The sequence below is a fragment of the Mus musculus genome, chromosome X, assembly GCF_000001635.26.
Source record: "Mus musculus strain C57BL/6J chromosome X, GRCm38.p6 C57BL/6J".
Classification (NCBI taxonomy): domain Eukaryota; kingdom Metazoa; phylum Chordata; class Mammalia; order Rodentia; family Muridae; genus Mus; species Mus musculus.
This window is the reverse complement of record NC_000086.7, coordinates 102,653,128-102,660,355: the sequence shown is the minus strand read 5'-3', so window position 1 is coordinate 102,660,355 and position 7,228 is coordinate 102,653,128. Positions and strand designations below refer to the sequence as shown.

General features: G+C 42.9%; 2 pseudogenes; one reads left to right on the top strand and one right to left on the bottom strand.

Moving 5' to 3' along the window:
- Gm14840 (predicted gene 14840) lies at nt 2,020-2,812 on the top strand (annotated as a pseudogene).
- Gm9109 (predicted gene 9109) lies at nt 3,000-4,722 on the bottom strand (annotated as a pseudogene).

Here is a 7,228-nt window from a genome sequence, read left to right as displayed (position 1 = left end):
AAATTGAAAAAAGGAAATAAAGGTGTTAGAAAAAAATAAAGTTGATCCTCTCTTCAGGGAGACAGGCTTATTATCCTTACTTATATTAAGGACACAAGTTTACCAAGATTAATTTAATGGCTAATGTCACACAAATAGTGGAAATAGCCGATCTGAACCCAGATGTATTACCATAGCATTAGCTCTTAGCTTCAGTATTATAGCTAAGAAAATTATCTAGAAAAAGTTAAGGTAATGGTTTCTCTCCATCAGGTCTCCATAGGACAAGGGCTGGACCACAAAAGAACTATTTACTGGAAAACTCTGTAGAGGCATGGTGTCTATAGGTGAACTTAACCAAAATTAGAAATGAGATCTACCTATTTTTTTTATTATTCAGTAAGACCTAGAGCAACCACTAGAAACATAGCAGAGTTCATCAGAAGGATCTTTTAAAGCATTAAATTAAAGGGAAGATTACACTCAAAAAGAAGCCTAGAGGAAAAATAACCAGATAGTACTACATTTAGCCAATATCTGAGAGGAAGGAAGGCCTGAAGCTTGTTAGTATCTGGTAGTCTCAAGTTACCAAGCAGAAGAAACTCTGGTTAAAATTGGTCTGTGCTGGTGCAGCAATGTTCTGGAAGACTTTGGCAGCCTAGTGATTGTAAGTGGGTGGCTATAACAGAGGTCACTGCCCAGGGATCAAAAGTAAACTTTAGTGAAAAAATATGATTCTTCTATCTGTGAAAGAGCAGCAAGGTCATGGCATATGTTTCTTGCTCTACTGTTGCTGTTGTCTTAGGAGCATAGTACATACATATCATTCATATTTGGAGTGTCTCTGGAGCAAAGGCCTTAGCATTTGCTATAGTTCTCCAGTCAATATTGCTAAGAACCCATTTGTCATCCCATTCAGAGAGCTGGGAAATTGTAACCTTCCAAGGATTATAGAAATTTACCCTTTTGGCAAAGACAGGACATAGAACACTTAAGAGAAAATATAACACAAGAGACCACAGATCTCTGAGGGTAAATTGATATCTAGATGTAGGAAGGGGGAGCAGAATATGAGCATATTTTCTGGGTCATATTATTGCTTAAAAGCAGAATTTTTTAGGGATTCTAGTAAGATTAATCATGATTATTCCAGACAAAAAAGTCTAAAACTTAGAGTTGTTTATTATTATTATTATCATTATTATCACTATTATTATTATTTTCAAGACAGGTTTTTCTATGTAGGCCTGGCTATCCTGGAATTTGATTTGTACACTAGGTTGGCCTCAAGCTCTGCCTCTGCCTCTGCCTCTGCCTCTGCCTCTGCCTCTGCCTCTGCCTCTGCCTCTGCCTCTGCCTCTGCCTCTGCCTCTGCCTCTGCCTCTGCCTCTGCCTCTGCCTCTGCCTCTGCCTCTGCCTCTGCCTCTGCCTCTGCCTCTGCCTCTGCCTCTGCCTCTGCCTCTCAAGTTCTGGGATTAAAGCCTGCGTCTTCATGCCTGGGTTGTGCAAGCTTTTTTTTTTTCTTCTTCTTCTTCTGGGAGAATACTCCAGGGCAGCAACTAGACTGACATGGCAATAATATTGGCTCAAGACTCTCATTTGTTAAAATAAAATTGGAGTCTCTTCAAAAATATGGAAGATAAAGAGATTACAAATGGGGCTTGGTGTAATAGGCAGAGGCAGGTGGATCTCTGTGAGATGGAGGCCTAATCTACTGCAGTGAGTTCCAAAATAGTGAGCTACACAATGAGATGCTGTCTTAAAAAAAAAAAAAAAAAAAGATTAGGAGTATGAGCTTCCCAGAGACAGGACTTGACCAGATGGTCACTGACCAACTCTGTGCCTCAAAGAGGAAAAAAAAAATCAAATAAACATGGGTAAAGGAGATCTTTTTTTTTTTAGGTTGAGACAAGTTTATTTCAAGAAATAAAAATTTTATACATTTATCAAAACAGAAGGCATGGTGATTGCCATGGTATAATGGCAGACACAAGTTAGACAATTAATGACAAAACTACATGCTTTGCTGATTTCTTTTTTGAGATCTTAAGAAGCCAAAAGGCAAAGTGTCTTCATATGCATTGCTGTACAAATCTGTCAGGAGGAGCACAAGAATCAGTTCCAGATGCTTCCGTCAGATCCTTGGGGTTCTCTCTAAAAAATGCTCAGAAAGATGGAAGACCATGTCTGCTAAAGAAAAGGGGAAAATTGAAGACATGGAAATGTTATTGTGCAAACCTACACCCTTCCCCACACAGGAAACCAAACAAACAAACAAATAAAATCCCAGTGCACCCATGAGCCCTCCTTCAGCCTTCTTGTTCTGTTCTGAATACCATCCAACGATCAAAGGCGAGCATCCTGGCTTATCCATTGGTGATGTTGCAAAGAAACTAGGAGAGATGTGGAACAACACTGCAGCAGAAGACAAGCAGCCCTATGAGAAGAAGGCTGCCAAGCTGAAGTAGAAGTAAGAAAAGGATATTCCTGCCTAGAGAGCTAAGGGAAAACATGATGCAGTGAAAAAGGGGGTGGTCAAGGCTGAAAAGAGCAAGAAAAAGAAGGAAGAGGAAGATGATAAGAATTAAAAGGATGAGAAACAGGGGGAAGAGGAGGACAAGAATGAAGATGATTAAGTTGGTTCTAGAAGATTTTTCTTGTTTATAAAGAACCACTACTCACCCCCTTTAAAGAAAAAAGAACTGAAATGTAAGGCTGCATAGGGTTTTGTTTGTTTGTTTGTTTGTTTGTTTGTTTTAAACTGTACAGTGCCTTAACACACTACCCAATGTGTTTTTAGGTAGCCCTGTCATCATGGTATTTTCAATAGCCACTAACCTTGCCTTCTTTTGGTCTTTGTTTTTGTTTTGTTTTGTTTTGTTTTTCATCTTCAGTTATCTCTGGTGCAGCATATATATGAAGATAAATACCATTCAGTTAACCGAATACTACTCTACAATTGAAAAAAAAAACTCAGCTGTTTTGTAGAAATTCTGAATGCTTCTAAATAACCTTTTTTTTCACTTTATTCTTAAGTTTGTACTTTACAAAACCTCAAGGAAGAAGTCCCCGAGGGAAAGGTATGGAGATGGGAAGGGGATGAGGAACAAGCCCGCTCATCTGGGGTATCAGGCAGATGCTAGGTCCAGGCAGGCGCAGTAGGGCCTTGCATACTGGCTGCACAAAGGTCAGCTGAGTGGCCTGAAAGTGTTTCAGCCCTGAGACTGTTGTCATTTGATAGGCAGCCTCTGGACAAAGCTTCAAAGAACATGGACTTCTGCTAGGCCAGGGGGATGGCCAGCAGCAGGTAAGGCTACCCATCTAGGAGCTTCAGGATGCTTTCCCGCTCCTTCAGTGTCTTCCAGGCCTGGTCCTTTTCCTTCTTTGTAGGGGTGCACTTCTTCTGCCAGGCAGCCATGATCTTTCTGAAGGCATCCATGACCTCATTGTCTGCCATGTGGACCCGCTGCCTTAGCTCCTGCCGGCTCACCTCCTCCTTTGCCAGCCTCAGCGGGTCGTGTTTCTTGGTGCAGTTGTGTGCACTGAGTGCCTTCAGCTCAGACGGCTGTTTGTGCAGCTCAGCAAGGACCTCATCCTCTGAGTCCTCCGCGGCCGGTCCTCGAACTCCAGGAGGCCCTGGGCAATCAGCTCCTCCTTGATGCGGCTCTCAAGGGACTTGGTATGTGGCACACTGAAAGGTTTGTTCTGATTGCGGGGATTGGGGGGTGCTTGCTCCATCTGCCCCTGACTCTTTCCCAGATATGTCAGGAATAGGAGAGTCCTCCATAGGGGAAATAATATTTTCCTCCACTAGGACCTGCAGCAGGTGCTGTGTCAGGGCACCGAAGGGACACCCGTCTTCTGACTGTTCATGCTGGGCCTCAGACTTCTTCAGCAGAGCATCCACATCTTTTGTGTCCAGTTCTGTCAGTGGTCCCTTGAGGCCTTTCTTCTTGTCAGCCACAGCTGCTGCCCGAGCCCGTCCTTCTGCTCTAGCAGATCCTCTTGGGTCCAGCGCTGAGAGTAGTGTTTCCCTAGTGGGGGAATCTTATAATGTTCAGCTTCATCTTCTGGGGGCTTCAGGAGTTCCTCTAGTGTTCGTACCTCCTCATTGGTGATGTCGGCACAATAGGGCTCCACAGAGGCCCAGAACCTGTTGGGAGCATCATTCTTGGGGATCCAAGGCACGTCGATTGGGTCACCAGTAAATTCATATTCCTGGATCTTGGATTGAACGTTTTTGGATTTGGGTTGTCCTGGGCCAGGGACTGGCCATGTCCTGTCTTCCCTTCCAGTTTCTGCTTCTTGGGTTTCCCTTGGTTGGGGGGAGTACCAAGCTCATGGTCTCGACCTAGCTTCATGAATCGTCGGTCCCCTTTCTTATCCTGCCAGTCAGTGAGGATCTGGGTTCAACTTCCAGTTGCCTGCTTGCAGGGAGCACCAAGTTCATGGTCTCGACCTAGCTTCAGGAATCGTCGGTCCCCTTTCTTACCCTGCCAGTCAGTGAGGATCTGGGTTTCAGCTTCCAGTACATGCAGTTGCCTGCTTACAGAAGACAGCAGGGTCTCAAGCTCCAGCTGCAGGGTATCCAGCTCCTCAGTACCAATGCTATCGTCCTCAGAGTGGGCCAGCACTGCCGTGTAGTGGAGACAGACCTTCAGGTGGTCCACAGACTTGAAGTCATGAAACTGCAGTGGGCACTCCTTCAGCTCGCTCAAGGCCCAGAATGTGGGACCCTCCCTGGAATGTTCTGAGGATTAAGAGGTGATGCTCATCAAGTACCCTGTTCAATGCCTGGCACAGAAGTGGGCCTAAATAACTTTTTTAATTTAAAAAAAGGTTACAAAAGACAGAGAAGAGAACTGTCACTTATAAGAACAAAAGTGTTGTCTATTTCTTTTTCTTTTTCTTTGTATTACAATTAACATCATAAGAGAAAAGGACTGAAGCTAGGAAGAAAGCTCACTTTATGAAGTGTTTGTCCCATGTCTTAGTTAGGGTTTTACTGCTGTGAACAGACACCATGACCAAGGCAACTCTTATAAAGGACATTTAGTTGGAGCTGACTTACAGGTTCAGAGGTCCAGTCCATTATCATCTAGGCAGGCATGATGCAGGAGGAGCTGAGAGATCTACATCTTCATCTGAAGGCTGCTAGTGAAAGACTGGCCTCCAGGCAGCTAGAATGAGGGTCTTAAAGTAGACACCCATAGTGACACACCTACTCCAACATGGTCACACTTACCCCAACAGGGCCACACCTCCACTCCCTGCACCAAGCATATACAAACCATCACATCCCATAAACACGAGGATCTGAGTTTGATCCTCAGAATCAAACTAAATTTCAGGCACAATAGTATGGTTTGTGATCTCAGCTCAGGGAATATGGAGACAGGTGGATCCCTTGGGGCTCACAGATCAGCCAGTCTATGCTAATCAGAGAGCTCCAGGGTTGTCTCCGAAATCAAGATGTATAGCACCCGAAGAACATCTGGTACTCATGTACATGTGTACACCCATCCCACCATACATAGAAAAGAAAAATCATAAAAACTATTACACTAGCCAATTGGACCACAACTATATCTTTTTAAAATTAGTACAGAGGAAAAAAATCTTTGGTTAATTTTTAATAAAAACAAAGTAACAAGTTTCATATGACATTTTCATTTTCATACATAATTTTTTTTATCCTTTTTGCTCAATATGCTGACCCATCCCCTGCACTCTCTTGAATCATCCCACTCCAGGAATCCTCTTTCAGCTTTCAGGGTATTATTACCCTTTTTTTTTTTTTTTTTTTTTGGTATTTTGCCTGAATGTATGTATGTGTACCACATGCATTTGTGGTGTCCAAGGAGGTCAGAAGAGGGTATCTAATCCCCTGAAGCTGGAGTTAAAGATGTTTGTAAAACATCTCAGTTTAAGAATGTGAGTGCTTAGAACGAAACCCAGGCCCACTGTAAGAACAATGCATGCTGTGAGCCATCTCCCAGAAAACCTGCCCATTTTTTTTAAATTTGGTGTTATTTTTTGTTTTGTTTTTAAAGGCAAGGTTTTCTCTGTGAAGCCATGGCTGTCCTGGAACTTGCTCTGTGTACCAGGTTGACCTCAAACTTAGAGATCCACCTGCCTCTGCCACTTCTTAGCAATGTGTAGCCCAGGCTGGCCTCAAATGCGTGATGAACCCCCTACCTCCTCCTCCTTAAGCAAATCCTACCAGTGTGTCCCACTACAATCAGTTCTTTTTTATTTACTGATAATAAATGATACGGAATTTTAAAAAGATTTTATGTATATGAGTACACTGTAGCTATCCTCGGACACACCAGGAGAGGGCATCCGATCCCATGGATCCCATTGTGAGCCACCATGTGAGCCAGTTGATTGCTGGGAATTGAACTCAGAACATCTAGAAGAGCAACCAGTGCTCATAGCCACTGAGCCATCTCTCCATCCCCTGAGAAATTTATTTTAAGCCAACACTTTGATATTAATATGACTTATCATTTATTTTTCTATTTTTTCTTTTATTGAAAATAGATTTTTGCCTCATGTAATATATCCTGATTACTGTTTCCCCTTCTTCTATTCATCCCAGTCCTCATTTCCTGTACCATCCAGATCTTCTCCTTGTCTGTCTCTCATTAGAAAGCAGTCTTCTAAAGGATAATGATAAAATAAAATACAATAAGATAAAACAAAGAATTGAACCGAAGAAACAAATAGAAGAAAAGAGCCCAAGAGAAGGCACAAGAAATAGAGACTAACCCATTCACACAATCAGGAATGCCATCAGAACAGTTAACTGGAAACCATGATATATATATACACAGAGGACCTGGTGCAGACCCATGAGGGCCCTTACATGCTGCCTCAGTCTGCAAATTCATATGTCCTTTGATTACGTTCATTTAGAAGGCCTTGATTTTCTTTTATGTCCTCCATCTACTCTGGCTCTTAACACTTTCTGCCTTCTCTTATGTAGGGTTCCCTGAGACCTGAGGGGAATGATCTGCTGTAGACATCCTGTTTAGGACTAGGTGTTCTAACATCTCACTCTCTGCATTATGTTTGGCTGTGGGTCTTTGCATTTGTTCCTATCTGTTGCAGGAGGAAGCTTCTCTGTTGATGGCTGAGTAAGGCACTAATCTATGAGTACAACAGAATGTCACTAGGAGTCATTGCATTGCTCCTTTTTTTAGAACAGTAGTAGTACTTGGTCTTACCCTAACCCCTGGAGCTA